A 20,190-nucleotide genomic window follows, 5' to 3' on the forward strand; every position below is an offset into this window, starting at 1 on the left:
AACCTGGAATTAAGATTGCCGGAAGAAACATCAACAACCTCCAATATGCAGATGATAGCACTCTGATGGCAGAAAGTGAGGAGGAATTAAAGAACCTTGTAATGATGGTGAAAGAAGAAAGCGTAAAAAATGGTCTGAAGCTCAACATTAAAAAAATGAAGATCATGGCCACTGGTCCCATCACCTCCTGGTAAACAGAAGTGGAAGATATGGAAGCAGTGACAGATTTTACTTTCTTGGGCTCCATTATCACTGCAGATGGTGACAGCAGCCACGAAATTAAAAGATACCTGCTTCTTGGGAGGAAGGTGATGACAAACCTAGACAGCATCTTAAAAAGCAGAGACATCACCTTGCCGACAAAGGTCCACATAGTCAAAGCTATGGTTTTTCCAGTAGAGATGAAAGCTGACTGCCAACAAACTGATGCTTTTGAATTATGGTGCTGGAGAAGACTCTTGAGCATCCCCTGGACTGCAAAGAGAACAAACCTATCCATTTTGAAGGAAATTAACCCTGAGGGTTCACTGGAAAGGCAGATTCCGAAAATGAGGCTCCAATACTTTGGCCATCTCATGAGAAGAGAAGACTCTCTGGAAAAGCCCCTGATGTTGGGAAAGTGTGAAGGCAAGAGGTGACGGGGATGACAGAGGACAAGATGGTTGGACAGTGCCATCAAAGCTACCAACTTGATGGTTGTTGTGGGTTTTTCGGGCTTCTTGGCCGTGTTCTGAAAGTGGTTCTTCCTAACATTTCGCCAGTCTCTGTGGCTGGCATCTTCAGAGGACAGCAAACTGTGCTCTGGGTAGGCTTGAGAGTGGGTGGAGTATTTATGGCTGTGAGAAGGCTAGTTTGTGAGGTAGGCTATTATCCTAATCAGGAGATGGTTGATTAATGTGTTTTGTTATGGATGTATTGTTTTGATAAGGAGGGGAGATTATCTTTCCCTGTGGTTGATGGGTGTCATTAGCTGGTCTTTTGTGTGCAGTAATCCCCTGACCTTGTGGCTGGGTGGAGTTTGTTGACCTTTTGCACTCTGTGTTTTTGAGAGCTGGGAGCCAGGTTTTGTTGAGTTTCAGACATTCCTCCTTCCGGTTGAAGTTTTGTTGATGCTTGTGGATTTCAATGGCTTCCCTGTGCAGTCTGACATAATGATTGCTGGTGTTGTCCAGTATTTCAGTATTTTGAAATAGAATTTCATGTCCAGTTTGTTTTATGGCATGTTCAGCTACTGCAGATTTTTCTGGTTGTTTTAGTCTGCAGTGTCTCTCATGTTCTTTGATTCTGGTGTGGATGCTTCGTTTTGTGGTTCCATTGTATACCTGGCCACAACTGCAAGGTATCCGTTATACTCCTGCAGTGGTGAGGGGGTCCCTTCTGTCCTTTGCTGACCATAACATTTGTTGTATTTTTGTGGTGGGCTTGAATACTGTGTGTAAGTTGTGTTTTTCCAGAAGTTTCCCCATGCGGTCTGTGACCCCGTTGATGTATGGCAGAAATACTTTGTTTGTGGGTGGCTGTTTTTCTTCTTCAGTTCAGTGTTGTTTTCTTGGTTTGATGGCTCTTGTGATTTCATTTTTGGAGTAACCATTTGCCTGTAGGGCCCAATTCAGGTGGTCGAGTTCAGTGTTGAGAAACTGAGCTTCACAGTTCCAATTTGCACGGTCTACCAGTGTTTTGATTATGCCTCTTTTTTGCCATGGGTGGTGGTTGGAATTTTTGTGTAGGTACCTGTCTGTGTGGGTGGGTTTTCTGTAGACCTTGTGTCCGAGTCGGAGGTCAGTTTTGCGTAGCACCATGACATCTAGGAATGGGAGTTGACCCTCTCTTTCTTTTTTCATGGTGAATTGTATGTTTGGGTGGATGCTGTTGAGATGGTTGAGAAATTCTTCCAATTTTTCTTCACCGTGACTCCAGATTGTAAAGGTGTCATCCACATATCGGAACCAGACTGTGGGTGCGAGGGGTGCCGAAGCCAGGGCAAGTTTTTCAAAATGCTCCATGTAGAAATTTGCTATAACTGGGCTGAGAGGGCTGCCCATGGGCACTCCATCTGTCTGTTCGTAGAACCACAAAACGAAGCATCCACACCAGAATCAAAGAACATGAGAGACACTGCAGACTAAAACAACCAGAAAAATCTGCAGTAGCTGAACATGCCATAAAACAAACTGGACATGAAATTCTATTTCAAAATACTGAAATACTGGACAATATCAGCAATCATTATGTCAGACTGCACAGGGAAGCCATTGAAATCCACAAGCATCAACAAAACTTCAACCGGAAGGAGGAATGTCTGAAACGCAACAAAACCTGGCTCCCAGCTCTCAAAAACACAGAGTGCAAAAGGTCAACGAACTCCACCCAGCCACAAGGTCAGGGGATTACTGCACACAAAAGACCAGCTAATGACACCCATCAACCACAGGGAAAGATAATCTCCCCCCCTTATCAAAACAATACATCCACAACAAAACACATTAATCAACCATCTCCTGATTAGGACAATAGCCTACCTCACAAACTAGCCTTCTCACAGCCATAAATACTCCACCCACTCTCAAGCCTACCCAGAGCAGTTTGCTGTCCTCTGAAGATGCCAGCCGCAGAGACTGGCGAAACGTTAGGAAGAACCACTTTCAGAACACGGCCAAGAAGCCCGAAAAAACCCACAACAACCATTAGATCCCGGCCGTGAAAGCCTTCGCGAATACACTACCAACTTGAATTTGACCCTACTCCCGGAGGCAGTGGAAGACAGGAGGGCCTGGCATCCTCTGGTCCATGGGGTCACAGACATAATTTAACGACTAAACAACAACAAGATTGCTATCCAAATATTTTTCTTTGGAGAAGCTGGTCTGGCTTTATCCATTCTCCCACCTTTTGAATTTCAGCTAGTCCAGCACAGCCTTGAAGGCATTATCTCCTCATTATCTTGTCAGAGGAAGGATGGCCTGCTAACCTCATCACCCTAAAAAGTCACTTTGTCAAAGCCTCCTTTATTAACACTTTAATCTTCTCCATATTTAGTAGAAAAAGAATAAGTTACACAAAGAAGAGAAATAATACATATTGACTTGATTTGTGTAGGGTGTAAAAATAGATATTCTATTTCTTGTGGTGAAAAATTATGTTTTTAGTAGCTGATAGCAGTAACTGCATTAGCAGCTGAAAGTGCTCTAGCATGTCAATGCAGTTCATAACAGTTGTTTGGGAATCTGACCTTTTAAAAAGAAATGCCAAAACTAAAGAGTACTTAATTATTACCAGTCATCTTGTGGCATTTAGAAATAGGTGTGTGAGTGAAGAGGGAAAGTAGTGTCTTCTGCCCCAGTTTTTTAGTTCTTACAGACATCAATACTGTACAACACAGAATCTCTACTCTTTTCTTCCTGAAATGGATTTTTAGTAGCTGTCAAAGCACTATCACATGTTTAATAAGGAATGATGTATCATCACATTACTCCCTATTCTCACAGCTAACTCAACACATTAACACCTATAAGCTACTGCAAATGTTTAGCCCAAGTCAAGCTTAAGGGATGTCATTTCCCTCCCTTTTCAACAATAGAGTAGTGGTAAATTTTGAAGTGCAGGCACTCCAGCACCATGCTCCCGAGTAGAGTTCATAACAGTAGGCAGCTTTGTTCCATTTCTCTCAGTGTGCATGCACAGACAAAGCAGTAAGCGGTAGTGCATAGCAGCATATCCTGTGTATAATACTCAGCATGTTGGGCTTTTCCTGGAACGTTGTGAGCTTGCTTGAGAAAGGGAAAGAGAAAGATGCAACATACCCTTCAAACAATATATGATATCCAGATCAAGACTTGCTAGATGTTTTTCCCCCAGCAGCAGGGTGAAAAAACCCTTCAACACTGAGTCTAAAAACGATTTCTCAGTTTCATCTCTACCATGAATAGGCCTTATGTAATGCTAATAAGTCCCAGATGCTCATTCAAGACCAAACCTCTTTTTTTAAAAAACTTTGCTTTGCAGCAGGGATAGCTTGTAACTGATGGTTACTAGGAAAAATCAATCTTCTCTCCAGCTGCTGTGAGAGTTATTGCTAGCTAAGCTCAAAGGGAGCAAAGACACCTGAAGGAATGTGGCTGCTGAACTTGTTCCTATTCATTGAAAAGTCCCAGTTCTCCAAACCCCCTGCATCATGAGCCCTGGTTCCACTACACACCTCCGCTTTTGGTTTGTACGGCAACATAGTGGAAGCAGTTGTGGGCCAAATGAATCCGATCACAGCAGTGTGCACATGATTGCTAATCCACATTGTTAATTTCTGGAACCTTAGTGTGGTGCGGCCCTGAGAATAGGCAGCAACATGAATTAGTGCTACCTTTCAAAAAACATCACCATTGGCTTTGGTAAGTCTGAGCACTTAGCTGAGACTCCCCTAAGCCAAATCAAGTTAAGCTAGCTGTAGAAATGGCACAGTTTCCCAGACATTTTTGCCATTACAAATATTCTCTTGGCAAAATCTCTGGATCAGCTTTCTACTTCATTTTAGGTGGAATATACCAGGAGAGTCTGAGCTCCACAGCTGTGATCGTCTACGCCAAATGCTTATGTAATGTTGGTTCTCTCAAAGGCACACTTCCTACCTTTCTGGTATGAATTAGTAATGCTTTTTATGAAGCAACTCAACAATTAGGCATTGTACAGTAATTATAATAAAAGAAACGATCGTGTGCTATAAGCCTACACTCTAAATTCCACGCATTTTCTTTGACAGCTTTCAACTTTCACTGTAGGTCAAACCAGTCGGTAGCAGTTTGCCCATCATTAGAAAGGATACTAAAGCAGAGAGATCTGTCATAGCACACACATTCCTTCACCTCTGTATGTTGCATCAAAGGGAACTTTGCTTTGTGATTGGTTATTGAATAAAAACATGGGTGTAATTTTCAATTCTAGTTGCTAAGGGAGAGCTCTCTGTGGAAATCATGCTGTAGACTAATGATTTTCTTTAAAGTCCAGCCTGACCCTCAACATTAATCTGTGCAGTGCTGGTTGCGATTAATATTAACCAAGTTCCATTTTAAGTAGCTTTCTGAAAACTAGAGATGGTGAACCTTAGTTACCACAAATGTCCAGCATGAGTTCAAAAGCCTATTCACTGACTAGACAATTACTGTTAATCTGCTTTGATTGCTGTGGAAGTCTTGGAGCTCCATATTAATTTACCAGTGCAAGTGGCAAAAAGTAAAGTAATTGTGTCCTCCTTGTGTAAATAAACACACACATAAGAAAATGTAAGTGCTAACAGCATATTTCTTTTTTATTCTAATGTCTTTGAAATAAGTAGTCAGGTTTGTGTGTAAATAATTATACCTGTATTTCCTAACTCTCTTATGTTGTTACTTAACACAGATTTAATATGTAGTTTTTGTACCTTAAAGTGGTTGGTAGACTGTCTTCAAAAGGGCAGTGGGAAATAGATGTTCATACAAAAATGTACAGAAGTGGGTTTGGTTTTATGTGGTGCGCATCTGTGTTAACCATAGCTTGGTAAAAACTGGAATTTACTCTTGGGCAGCTGTAATTATCTTGTGGACTGGAAAAATATGGAAGGCCTCAATTGCCCTCCTTTGACCTAAGGTCTACTTGCCTTTTGTAGAGTAGCATGGAGATTGAAAATCTTGCGGCACTCTTATGTGCCAATTTATATGGAGGCAAATATACTCCACCCTGATTAGTAGCTTTTGACAGCCTTTATTTCTGTGAATTTTCAATCTCCTTTTAAAGCCATTGAAATTGGTAGCCAGCAATCCATGTGGTGGTAGCAAAGTCCACAGGTTTAATTGTGTGCTGTGTGAAGAGGTATTTCCTTTCATCTTTCTGAGATTTGCACTGGAGAACCTCCCCTGCTGTATCTGGGGAGGTTAGGGACCTAACTTTCTGTATGCATAATATATACCATGCTATATTCTATCTTGTAAAGATACAATAATAATACAGATTTTATATTTAACAGTCTTGAAGTGCAAAGGACTTGTTTTACAGGAAAGTGCTAAAGTACAGGGCCTCTGGCATCCACATCCGACAGGCATAAGGGATGCTGCTGACAACAGGCATAAAGCTACCTGAATACTCCTTTGCTATGGCTTGTTTGTGCCAAATATAAAGCCAGGAGCAATGTGTTCAGACTGGAACTGCAACCTTTAATCAGTAGGTTAATATCCTAAAGCTCTAGTTAATTAATGAGCAGGGACCACTTTTAATTAGGTGAAAGTTAAGTATATTCTTGTTCCTAGTATGTGACAGTTCTAGAAGCAAGAGAGGAAAATACACATTAAATCTGCCTATTCCCAGCAATTAGCTGCAGCGTTTGTTTACAGATCTGTAAGCATACTTGGAATTTTTTTCAAAGGCCTGAAAATTCTATGAACTTGATAAGACTTGAAATAGTCAAATTGCAGAGGCAGCTCTTGCAGGAAGCCTGGCCACCAAGTCCGCTTGCTCTTCCAGGGCTTCTGTACTGGTTGCAGAGAGAGAGAGAGACACAGAGAAACAGCCAATGACAGATGCTGATCTGGACTGGGAACCCAGCGTTTTCCCATTGGAATGCATTGAAATCCATTTAATGCATTCCAATGGGGGAAAAATCGTCTTTCTGCGAAAATCGCCCATAAGGAAGCCATTTTGCGAAGCGCCAATCAGCTGTTAAAATTGCTGTCTTGTGAAGCATTGGTCCCGAAAACACCCGTTTTGCGAAGCGCCAGTCAGCTGTTAAAATCGTTGTCTTGCAAAAAACAGTCTGTGAAGCACGGACCCAAACATCGTCCAGCGAAAATCACCTGTAGGAAACACTGTTTTGCGAAGCACTATAGCGATTGCAAAAACTCATCATCATGTGGATTCGTCGTTTTGCGAGGTCATCGTCTAGCAGGGCACCACTGTACAGGGTTCTGGATGTGTACTTCAGAAGAGTTCAAAGCCCTTATTATGGACATATCCACATCTCCTCTTTCACTGATGCCTTTTCCAGCATATGTGCAGTTGGGGGGAGGTGTGGGATTGCCGCTGGAAACTGATGGATGTTGGAGAAATAGGGGCAAAAAATAGACAAGTTGTGCATATCTGTTTATTAAGGACCTTGAATGGCAGACAGTTTATAATAAGGTTTAGGAGGTGCTGGGCTTTCCTACTTAGATCTCCTGAACCATAACCTCTCTTCTTCACCTTCATCAATACAAATGAAGGCCCTCTTGTTTGCAGTGTAACATTAAAGCAACTGCTTGGCCTCAAGATTTGTGTATGTCATTGGATAAGTCCAACAAGGCATTTGTCATTTAGAAAATCTGTTTTAAAAACCTGCCATTCACACTCGGAATCCAAGAGTTTACAGTTTTACTTGTAGTTGAGCAGGGATTCCCACTGAAGCACAAAGGAGTTTTACCCTTTAGAACAAAGGAACGGTGGATTTCTTGTATGGGACAGGTGAGAGTTTGTACTACCAATCAGTATATGTAACAGAGAGGAAATCTATGGATAGTTCTCACAATTATTTGTCTCTTGGAACCACTTCTATTGCTGAAATAAGTTCAGCTTTTTAACATCTGGCTAACTCCTTAATGCACAAGGATAGTGCATGGATGAAATTTCAGACTTCTGTCTTTGGCTACCACCATACCTGCATGAGCAGTGGTTTCACACAAGAACTGGATGATTTCTTGGGATCTTTGTGGAAAGATCTTATAGCAGTAATAGTACATTCATAATAAATGTGGCTGATTTGCTAGGAGTGACCTGTAGAATTGTCAAGTTGGAAGGGAACCCAAAGATCCTTAGTGGGAAATCCACAGTGAAATTGTCCATGACAGACAGCTATTCAAACGCCTTTTAAAGAACTCAAACAAAGGAAAATCGGATTTTAGGTAATCTGTTGCAGTCTCATGTAGCTCTGACTTTGGTGGAGTGGACTACCTTGCAAGGTGTCAGAAGCTGGGAAGCTACCTTGCACAGAATTTGAGTATTGGTCCATCTAGACAAGGTTGGCCTATTTTACTGACAGCAGCTTTCCAGAATTGAAGGTCTCCTGTATCACTGAGATGTGGTTGCTCCCCAGCAATATTTTTTCCCAGCAGATATAAAAACCAACTTATTTGATTCCAGCAGATGAAGTTATAACGTTGTGTAATTTATACAGTATATCACAGAAGTGAGTACACTCCCTCACATTTCATGAGTATGTTAGTATAGCTTTTCATTTGACATCACTGAAGAAATGACTACAATGTAAAGCAGTGAGTATACAGCTTGTATAACAGTGTAAATGTGCTGTTCCCTCAAAATAATGCAATACACAGCCATTAATGTCTAAACTGCTAACAGCAAAAGTGAGTACACCCTTAAGTGACAATGTCCAAATTGGGAACAAGTAGCCGTTTTCCCTCCCTGGTGTCATGAGACCCGTTAGTGTCACAACTCTCAGGTGTGAAGGGAGAGCAGGTGTTCTTGCTCTCACTCTCTCAGACTGGTCACTGGATGTTCCACATGGCACCTCATGGTAATGAACTATCTGAGGATCTGAAAAAATGAATTGTTGCTCTACATAAAGATGGCCTAGGCTATAAGATTGCCAAAAAACTGAAATTGAGCTGCATCACAGTGGCCAAGACCATACTGTAGTTCCACTCAGAACAAGCCTCGCCATGGTCAACCAAAGAAGTTGAGTGCCCGTGCTCGGCATCATATCCAGAGGTTGGCTTTGGAAAATAGACATATGAGAGCTGCCAGCATTGCTGCAGAGGTTGAAGAGGTGTGGGGTCAGCCCGTCAGTGCGCAGCCCATGCCACACACTGCATCAAATTGATCTCCAGGGCTGTCGTCCCAGAAGGAAGCCTCTTCTAAAGATGATGCAGAAGAATGCCCACATAGGGTTTGCTGCAGACAAGCAGACTAAGGACGTGGATTTCTGGAACCATGTCCTGTGGTCCGGTGAGACCAAGATACAGTGGGGTCTTGACTTGAGAACTTAATCCGTATTGGAAGGCGGTTCTCAAGTCAAAAAGTCTGCAGGTCAAGTCTCCATTGACCTACAGTACATTGAAAACCAATTAATCCCGTAACAGGCTGTTTTTGTTCCATTTTGTTTTTTTTTTCTGGTCAATTCTCAGGCTGCAAGTCAAACCTAAATTTTGCGGCCAGAGAAGTCTGTAACTCAAAAAGTCTGCAAGTCAAGCCGTCTGTAAGTCAAGGGTCCACTGTAAACTTAATTTGGTTCAGATGGTGTCAAGCGTGTGTGGAGGCAACCAGGTGAAGAGTACAAAGATAAGTGTGTCATGCCTACAGTCAAGCATAGTGGTGGGAGTGTCATGGTCTGGGGCTGCATGAGTGCTGCCGGCACTGGGGAACTACATTTCATTGAGGGAACCATGAATGTCAACATGTACTGGGACATACTGAAGCAGAGCATGATCCCCTCCCTTCAGAGCCTGGTTCGCAGGGCAGGATCTAACATGACAACAACCCCAAACACGCCTCCAAAATGACCACTGCCTTGCTAAAGAAGCTGAGGGTAAAGGTGATGGACTGGCCAAGCATGTCTCCAGACCTAAACCCTATTGAGCATCTGTGGGGCATTCTGAAATGGAAAGTGGAGGTGCGCAAGGTCTCTAACATCCACCAACTCTGTGATGTCATCATGGAGGAGTGGAAGAGGACTCCAGTGGCAACTTGTGAAGCTCTGTTGAACTCTATGCCCAAGAGGGTTAAGGCAGTGCTGGAATATAATAGTGGCCACACAAAATATTGACATTATTTGCCCAATTTGGATATTGCCACTCTGGGTGTACTCACTTTTGCTGCCAGCAGTTTAGACATGAATGGCAGTGTGTTGCATTATTTTGAGGGTCAGCACATTTACACTGTTACACAAGTTTTATACTCACTGCATTACATTGTAGCCAAGTGTCATTTCTTCAGTATTGTCATATGAAAAGATATACTGAAATATTTATGAAATGTGAGGGGGTGGACTCACTTCCGTGATATACTGTATATCCATGCTGTCTTTATTAAATTCTAAGCAGATAAGGGATAAGCAAGGCTGGATCGCTCAAAGAGTTAGACTACCTGACCAAGGAACCAGGGTCAAGAATGCAACTTGCCACTGTGCTTCCTGGAAGAAGAACGAGCCTATGAAGCCTTGGGCAATTTGCACAGTCCTAGAGAACCACCAGAAGAAGGGACTGGTAAAACAGTTCAGAGAATTCTGTACATAGGAAACCCCAGAAAGTGTTCCCTTAAGTTGGAATAAACTTAATGACACACAGTTAATATTTTAAAATAATCCAAATTAAATAAACAAAAGGTGAAGCATAATGAAGTGTCAGCCTTTCAATGTCAGTTTACCTATGTATTCTTCATACTTTTGGAAGGCTTTTGGTGTTGTATCATTTGGGAGTGAACAGTTTTGAGTAAGCAAAGTACTCTGCATGAATGATGGCTCCATATGCCCTACTGCTGCTACCTTAGAAATGGGTGTGCGGTAATATAGTTCTCTGAAGGAGCATACTGCTCTTTCTTAAAAAAAAGTGAGACCTGATACAACAAACTGTAAAGGACATTCAATTGCATGCACACACATACACACTCACACTTTCTGCTTCCATACAATTTGTTGTATAGCTGTCCCTGGATTACTAGACATCATTATTAAGAGGGCTGTAAATCTGTCTTAAGAGAAGAATAGGACATGAAGAAGGTAAAACCTTGGTTCAAGTTTGCCTATATTTTTGAAATGTCTTGTTTGAGGTACAGTTTGGGAGACAGTGATGCTGTTGAACTCCAGTTCACATTGGCTTCTGTCAGCTGTGCCACTGGTAAAAGATGACAGAAAGAATAGAAGATCCTCAGTATCAGGAGGCCCAGAGGCTACCTAGTCCTGATTTAGGGGCCAGTGGTGGCTGTAATTGTTTTGATTTCCAAGGCTCTGAGATATTGATTCATATATAGTTGTATGCTACCTATATCCATGATACCCACTGTTGCAGAGCGCAGAGAGAGTCAGGCCAGGACTCAGAAGATCTGCCTTCAAATTCTCTTTTGGCCATGGAAATTTACTGGGGTGGGTGAAACTGGTAAAGCCACTCCTTAAATATATCATCTTCCATGAAATCCCTATTGCTACCAAGTCAGTGGCAACTTGATGGCCCCTAACACGTACATTTGAAGTCCTTAAGGCAAGTCATGCAACATCATCACATTTTATCCTTAGCAACACATCAAGGAAGTTAAGCTGCTTGTTGAGAATAGATAAGGTTAATAATTGTGCCATAGTACTTGTACCTAGGCCTTTTCAAGTCAGTTCGTTGACTCCTATAATAATCACCTCCACAGTAAGGAAGAATTTATTTATTTATTTATTCATTCATTCATTCATTCATTCATTCATTCATTCATTCATTCAATTTATATGCCGCCCACACTACCCAAAGGTCTCTGGGCGGCTTACAGCATCCAATTGCCCTCTAGCAGCCATTTTCAATAGGCTCCCTGGACACCCCCCCCAACACATTTGAAGGGAGCCACAAATTGAAAAATGTAAGACATTTCTGACAAGTACCTATTTGTGTGGCTTGACAGGGGTCGCTGGAACCTGAGAAAAGAGGTCCTAAAAGGGCTGTGGCCAAAAAAAGATTGAGAGTGGCTGCTCCATAGACAGAAGCTGGATTAGCCTGATATTCTACTGGTTTACTTTAAAATGAAGAGTGATTAAGATGAACACATCTGGGTCACAGTATAAAAAACATGGCAGCCATATTGTCAGAATGGAAAATGATATCTTGCACAGCAACTGAAAAGCTTTCAGTTAAGAGTTATGTGAATAGTTCCTTCTATTATAAACCCTGAAGGGACAGAGTCCCGGGACTCTAGATATTAACATTTGGTGTCCTCCAGATTGTTGGCACTGCAGCTCCCAGCATTTCTGGGGCAGAGGGCAACAGCAGATGAAAATACCTGGAGAGTACCAGCATGAGAAAGGCTGGAGTAGAGCAGTGGTTCTCCATGATCTTATTGACCATTTTGAAAATTCTGTTTTCCACCACAGGCATGAGCCACTGGTGGGACACAGAATTTTCATAGCAATCACAGAATCAGCCTCGTGGCGCAGTGGTTAAAACGCTGTACTGCAGCTAAAACTGTGCTCACGACCTGGGGTTCACGACCTGACTCAGCCTTCCATCCTTCCGAGGTCGGTAAAATGAGTACCCAGCTTGCTGGGGGGGGCAATGTGTAGCCTGTATAATTAAAAATTGTAAACCGCCCAGAGAGTGCTTGTAGCACTATGGGGCGGTATACAAGTCCAATAAATAAATAAAAATAAATAAATAAATAAAATCATAGAAAAGTGAAGTTGGGAAGGGGTCTACAAGGTCATCAAGTCCAACCCCCCTGCTCAATGCAGGAATACAATCAAAGCAGATCTGCCAGGTGATTATCCAAGTTTTTTCTTAAATGCCTCCAGTGTTGGAGCACTCACCAACTCCCGAGGTAACTGGTTCCACTGTTGTACTGCTCTAACAGTTAGCAAGTTTTTCCTGATATTTAACCAAAAGCTGGCTTCCTGTAACTTGAGCCCATTGTTGCGTGTCCTGCACTCTGGGATGATGAACAGATCTTGCCCCTCCTTTGTATGACAGCCTTTCAAATATTTGAAAAGTGCTATCATATCACCCCCTCAGTTTTCTTTTCTCAAGGCTAAACATGCCCAATTCTTTCAGCCTTTCCTCATAAGGCTTTGTTTCCAGCCCTCTGATCTTGTCGCCCTCCTCTGAATTTGTTCCAATTTGTTAGCATCCTTCTTGAAGTGTGGTGTCCAGAACTGTATACAATACTCAAGGTGAGGTCTAACCAGTGCTGAATAGAAGGGAACTAGCACCTCGTGGGATTTGGAAACTATACTTCTATTAATGCAGCCTAAAATAGCATTAGCTTTTTTTGGAGCTACATCACACTGTTGGCGCATATTTAGCTTGTGATCTACAACAATTTCAAGATCCTTCTCAATTTGAGTGGATGTTCTGGTATTGTGTGAGAGGGAAAAGAGCTTCCCTCTATCCACTTTATCCACCCCCTGCATAATTTTATACATCTCAGTAATGCCAGCTTCAGGCACCTTTTCTCTAGACTAAAGAGCCCCAAACGCTGTAGCCTTTCCTCATAAGGGAGGTGCTCCAGCCCAATCATCATTTTAGTCAGCCTCTTCTGCATGTTTTCCAGTTCCACTATGTCTTTTTTGAGTTCATCGACCAGAACTGTATGCAGTACTCCAGGTGCAGCCTTACCAGTGTTTTGTACAATGGCATTATCATGTTGGCTGCTTTATTTTCAATCCCCTTTTAAATGATACCTAGCATGGAATTGGCATTCTTCACTGCCGCCGCATACTGAGTTGACATTTTCATCGAGTTGTCCACCCGCACACCAAGATCTCTTTCCTGATCCATCACAGACAGCTCAGAACCCATCAGCTCATAACTAAAGTTTTGATTTTTTTTGCCCCAGTGTGCATTACTTTATATTTTCTTATATTGAAACGCATTTGCCACTTTGCTGCCCATTCTCCCAGTTTGGAGAGATCCTTCTGGAGCTTGTCACAATCCCTTCTGGTCTTCACCACCTGGAAAAGTTTTGTGCAGTCTGCAAACTTGGCCACCTCACTGCTTATCCCTGTCTCCAGGTAATTTATGAACTGGTTGAAAAGCACCAGTCCCAGGACAGATCCCTGGGGCACACTGCTCTTCACCTCTCTTCATTGTGAAAATTGCCCATTGACACCTACTCTCTGTTTCTTGGTTCTCAGCCAATTCTCAGTCCATTAAGAGGACCTACCCTCTAATCTCTGACTGTGGAGTTTTCTCAGCAGCCTTTGGTGAGGGGCCATGTCAAACACCTTCTGAAAATCCAGATAGAAAATATCCACTGGTTCACCCGCATGCACATGCCTGTTGATCTTTTCAAAGGTTTGTGAGGCAAGACTTACCCTTACAGAAGTCATGCTGATTTTCCCTCAAGAAGGCTTGTTCTTCTACTGTATGTGTTTTAAGAATCATCTTGTATTACCTAAAATTTGTTCCTCCTCCATTCTGATACCACATCTGTAATTTCCACAAGAGATCCTTTCTCTTCTTCCAGAAGCTTGTCCATATCCAGTGTGCCTATTCACTAAATCTATAATTGATCTACACACATCCATGGTATGGGTAAGCAATGGCTACCAGTTTCCCATTCCTGTTCACCCACCTGCACTCTCCAGATTCATACAAAAGCTGCTACAAAACTGCTACTGAAGAGAGAGCAGAAAATCCCAGATTGTAAAACAAGCACCTTACTATTTTCCTTCCCATCACCATGTCAATTCTTTTATTTTATTTTTCACAGAATTGATAATCGATGGACATCACTGCCATTAGATGTTATAATTATTAGACTAGGTAAGCAGGGGATAAAGAGGCGATGTCTCAAAGTGCTGGAATATATGGAAGCTCTGTATAGACATTAAAAGTTTTCACCACTGTTAGGTGCCACCTTAATTCTTCTTTTGCCTTTGAAACATGTTAGTCTAAATAGCCTGCTAAGGATTTAATTACTGGGGTGGTCAAAAGACCATCAACAAGCACCTGTGTCATAGAGAAAAACTCAGAGCTTCAATGAAGGTATCACCCTTTTCTTGCATTTGTGTAATTCTAAGAACCACCTAATTCTTCCTAATTCTTTCAGAGCTTGAACATTAAAAATTAATTAGAAATTGCAGAGTTCACTAGTTGTTGTTAACACTTAAATGTGAAATTATTTAACTTGTTAAATTCACGTTATTAGCACAGTAGTTAAATCTTAATTTGTGCATTTTCTGTAGAGGGCTCATGTGACTTAAACTTCCTTTCTCAAAAGGAAAAAGAACCTATACTTCTCTTCTATATCTTTGTCTTTATAGTCAAGACGTGACGATCTTTTTCTGAATTACAGCCTACGGTTGTATGGTTGGAAACCATTTGTCTAAGTGCTGCTACACTTCTTTAGCACGGAAGTGCAAGTTTGAAAGTATGAGCCTACCTCGGAGAACTGACTTACTGAGGCCATAGCAGCCCATTTCCATTGCACCCAGATTGTTTCAAAAGTCCTGCTCAAAAAATAGAAAGAATGAAAAAGAGAGTTTATTCCTTTAATCTCCTCTATATAACGTTTTAAAAAAATAATGATGTCTGGTGCAAAAATCACAATTCAGTACCATCTGCAAGATGGCAGATATGTTCCCTTCCCTAGAGGCCTGTACACTACACAAGATGGCCAAGCCTACTGCTGAAGACCTGATTGAATTGACTGTCCCATGTGTGGCAACAAATGGATGTTGTGTTGGCTTGAATGAAACACAAAATGGGAGGTTTGGTCAGCAAGAAAAAAAATAACAGAATCTTGATTGGTGCAAGGAAGGGCTCTTTTTCATTTGCAGCCCTCTGTGAAATGGCAAAAAAGAACTGGTTTCAAAATGTGGCTACTACAGCTGTTTCAGCTTGTCTGTCCACCATCAGACCTGCACAGCTTCTGGGGTGAGAAAAAAAAGTATTTGGATCCTTAATAATAAAAAGAGAATATGTGCTGCAAGTGCCTCTCTGCAACACGGCTCCAGGACCATAAAAAGTGGACAGAGATCTTGGCAAGGATTAAGAGGGGAGACCTGGGCATGTTCATTTTGGGGTTGTTTGTTTTTAATGGTTTTATTAAAAGAATGAGCAGAGAAGGGACCACAAACACTGGTTAGAAGGAAAGAAATGACCAGCAAGGAAGAAGAAGAATTCAGAGGGGAATAGAAAACACTAGAGCAATGGTTTCCCACTTCAGGTCCCCGAGTGTTCTTGGACTGCATCTCCCAGAAGCTTTCACTTCTGGCTGTGCGGGCCAGGATTTCTGGGAGTTGTAGTCCAAGAACATCTGGGGACTCAAGGTTAGAAAGCACTTCACTAGACTGAGTGGGAGCCTTAAGGGCTCCAAACTCATGCAAATGTGGTCGTTTATAGTTACAAATATATGTAAATAAATTTGATTTTTTTAAAAAAGTGTGCAGTGTGCAAAAAATAAACTTAGAGGTGCATGAGCTAATATAATCCCATGTTGTACAGATTTGATTTGATTTGATTTTTTCTTTGTTTTATCATCTAGCTAAATAGGAAATTGCCTTGGACCAGGGGTCTCAAACATGTGGCCCGGGGGCTATTTGTGGCCCGCTGGATGATAGTTTGCGGCCCCCGCCTTGCCTGCTCCCCCTGAAGTGCCTACGCGTCCGCTGCTGTCAAGGGTAAAAAAAAAGCCTCACCTCACTCGCCAGCTCTTTCCCAAGACAGCGCCTCTTGCACCCTCCATCAGGAACTGCAGCCTGCCAGCCGGCTCGGCTGTCTGCCAGCTGGCAGGCTGCAGTTCCAGATGGAGGGTGCAAGAGGCGCTGTCTTGGGGGAGAGCCAGTGAGAGAGGTGCACTGCCAGCCCTTTTCCCAGAGCGCCTGAGCCGCTGCAGCGCGATGCCTGAGAGTGGAGCTTGCTCCCACCCTGTCCTTGAAAAGCTCCTCCAACAGCGCTGCCAACAGCAGCTGCCACCGCCTCTTCCAGGAAAACAGCTCTCTGGCTCTCTTTCTCTCTCGGCACGCCCAGCACCAGCCTGGCCAGCAGCCACCTCAGCACCCAGGGGTGCTTCCTCCTCCTCCTCCTCCTCGTCCTGCTTCAGCCGCCTTAGCTCTGGAGGCTGCCTGGGCTCGCCTCGCAGTTTGCTCCTCTGTCGTGGTGGGGGTAGCTGCTGCTGCTAAGTGAGTCTTTTTTTTTGAGGGGGCCCCTCAGAGGAAGGTTGCTGGACCTCAGTGTGTGTGTGTGTGTGTGTGTGTGTGTGTGTGTGTGTGTGTGTGTGTGTGTGTGTGTGTGTGTGTGTGTGTGTGTGCGTGCATGCCCATGCTCACCTGTGGGGGGCACCCCATTCTGTTTAATTTTGTGGGTACCAATGGGGGCTTTTCTCCTTTGGCAAGGCGATTCTGTGAGATTTTTTTTTAATTTTATGTCGTGCCCTCCTCTCCCCCCCCCCCAGCTAGGTGGTCGCCGGCGCTCCCTCCCTCCTCTGCTTCTTCATCTTGCTGCTGCTGCTGGTGGTGGTGGTAGTGAAGGAGCCAGTGGGGGTTGTGGCCGGTGATGAGGGCTCGTGCCCCTCCTCCTCGGAGCCACAGCCAGGCTAAGGAAACTTCTGGGCGGCTTCCTATGGCTCTTACTCCGCTTGGCGGAAAATCTGATGCGGCCCAGCCTCACCCAGACTCTGCCTCCCGTGGCCCCCAGGTAAATTGAGTTTGAGACCCCTGCCTGGGACATAGTCATTGCTGGATAGCAGTCTCTGATTGTGGAGCCCGAGGTTGAGAGTTTGATTCCTCACTGGGCCTCCTTGATAGGGGCTGGACTTGATGATCCATAGGGTCCCTTCCAGCTCTGCAGTTCTAACCTTATATCTAAGAAATTGGTGAGATCTGGTCTACCTTTCCTACATGGCAATTTTATAGTATTAGGGATATTTGGAACAATTTTTAATATGCTAAAAGAAGAGGCCTTTTGTTTCTTTTTTTACTGCCACAGTTCTGCTACATGCCTTAAAGATATTCTTTTCTTGCTCAGTTTTGCTTTTTTTTAAATTGGAGGGGCTTATTTGAGTGGCCTATTCCATACCAAGTCTCGTAGTTTCTTAGTACAGGATAATTTGTTATTCAGAATCTTATGAACAAGTGGCCTATTGCCCTGGCCTCTGGTGAATGGGATTTATAACACTGTATATCCTTTTATAGGTCAGTATTGAAATGTGATGAGGGAAAGAATAACATTAACAGGTGAGCACAGTTCTACCACGTGGCAGGAATATATTTGTGTTGCTAGGTACAATCTCTTGCAAAATCTAAACTTATTTCTCTTTTTCCTTCTTCTTCTTGAGCCCTTCTGACATTCTGCAGCAACAACACTGTAAGCAGCATAGAAAGATTGGAAAGTGTACTTTAAAGGGCACCCTCAAGGTCTTTCATCTTAAGGAAGCTTCACTTACAAAGCCAAATATGCCACCAAGGAAGCAGAGGAGAGCTTTCTATTCCTAGCTTGTATGAACTTTGACTGTATTCTGAGGTCATTAATCAAACCCTTTTTCACTCCTTTATCACCAAGGGCAGTTAGGTTGGTGATGAGTACAAGGAAATGGGCCTGACATGTCTGGAATGAACCAGCAGGGGGCTTAGTGGATGGAATTTTGGTAAAGTTCTAACCACAGTTAGAACTTTACCAAACTTGCATCACTGGTATTGAGAATAGTTCTGGTTGGGTGTCATACATGCAGATGTACGCTGATCACCTACCTGGTTGATCTCTTGGGTATGCGAGGGACAGAAAAAAAGGGGGGCGGGGTGAAAACAGCACTCAGTTTCCCTTGCACACACAGTGTGTTGCAGTAGGACTATAGCTACTGACTTTTTCTTGAATTGCCTTTTTAGACTGCTTGTTTTATGTGTAAAAGATCTTGGAGGAACACATTAGATTCATATTCAGAATGATCCTTCCCATCCCCCACTTCAAGACATTCAGAATCACTTGGACCACTGGTTCTTAACCTTGGGTTACTCAGGAGTTTTGGACTGCAACTCCCAGAAGCCTTCACCACCAGCTGTCCTGACTGGAGTTTCTGGGAGTTGCAGTTCAAAAGCATCCGAGTAACAAAGGTTAAGAACCACTGACTTGGACGTGCAGCAGCTGCTATGTTCCTTGCAGGTGAGACTGCAAGGCCCTGAAAAAGATGAGGCTTGGTGCCCTCCACTTAACTGTGTTTGGCTGTCTTCATGTACATGTGGCAGGAGCCATCTGATTCTTCCTCGCATTCTACCAATGGGAAGTCGGGATGGCACGTGTCATGGCACATGGGGCAGCCACCTCATTTTCCATGGAATGTTCAAAGGAGGAACAGCACACCATCAATTCTCATCCTTCTAGTGGAGTTTGTAGAGGTCAAAATGTTGTGCACACATGCCCTGCAGGTACCGAGGGACACGAGTTTCACAAACCTGGGTATCTCAGGTTTGCTTTGAAGTGAATTATTACAGCCCTCATTTCCTGAAACATTGGATGAGGACACAATCAGAGTGGCTGCATTCAGATGTAGCTCTAAACTATGGTTGGATGTTACGTCTGAATCGAGACTACTTTATAAAACTGTTGTTTTGAGGGGCTGTCAGAACAAGATGTCACATTGTGATTTGCTGTTTGCCTGAATTCCTAAACCACAGTTAGAACTGTTGGCCATGATGTGACTGTGCCATGAAGATGGAAGTGAGTTTGTGAACATTAAAATGAAAATTAAAGGAACACTGTGAGCAATAAAGGAGGTGAATACTGAGGGTGTGGAAAACAGAAAGAGGCTAAATCTTTGTATACACAGAAGCTCAAATCATGGTGTTCCTCCTTAAGAAAGGTTAGCATCAGTCGTTGTTGTGGGGTTTTCGGGCTCTTTGGCCATGTTCTGAAGGTTGTTTTTCCTAACGTTTCGCCAGTCTCTGTGGCCGGCATCTTCAGAGGACAGCACTCTGAAGTTTCGCCAGTCTCTGTGCTGTCCTCTGAAGATGCCGGCCACAGAGACTGGCGAAACATTAGGAAAAACAACCTTCAGAACACGGCCAAAGTGCCTGAAAAACCCACAACAACCGTTAGATCCCGGCTGTGAAAGCCTTCACGAATACATTGTTAGCATCAATCTTTTATCAAGTACCTTTGTAGTCTCCTAACCCCTCACAATCAAAGGAAATGAAGGCTATGTAAATTATCTAACTAAACCTAAAAATGTGCCTCAGGTGTCCAATACCTTGATTTTCATTCTTTGGAGAAAGGATGTAAATTAAATAAACAAATATCCATAACTGCAGAGTGCAGTGCATCTTGGATCTGGCTTTCAGATCAGATTGGCAGCTATGAAAGTAATGGTGTTAAGGAAAGCTTAAAGCCAAATAGATTGCCCATCCTTCCCAGCAAGTGTAAGATTGTGAGCAATCTGGGAGACAGATAAGTTTGTATCCCAATTGCATTATTTAACTGGAGAATAAATAAGCTCAGGTTTAAGAGACTTGGGCATTCTGTCCTAGATACTAATAAAATGTTTGATAACACGCCTTTCCTG

This window comes from Pogona vitticeps, chromosome 2 (assembly GCF_051106095.1).
Source record: "Pogona vitticeps strain Pit_001003342236 chromosome 2, PviZW2.1, whole genome shotgun sequence".
Lineage (NCBI taxonomy): Eukaryota > Metazoa > Chordata > Lepidosauria > Squamata > Agamidae > Pogona > Pogona vitticeps.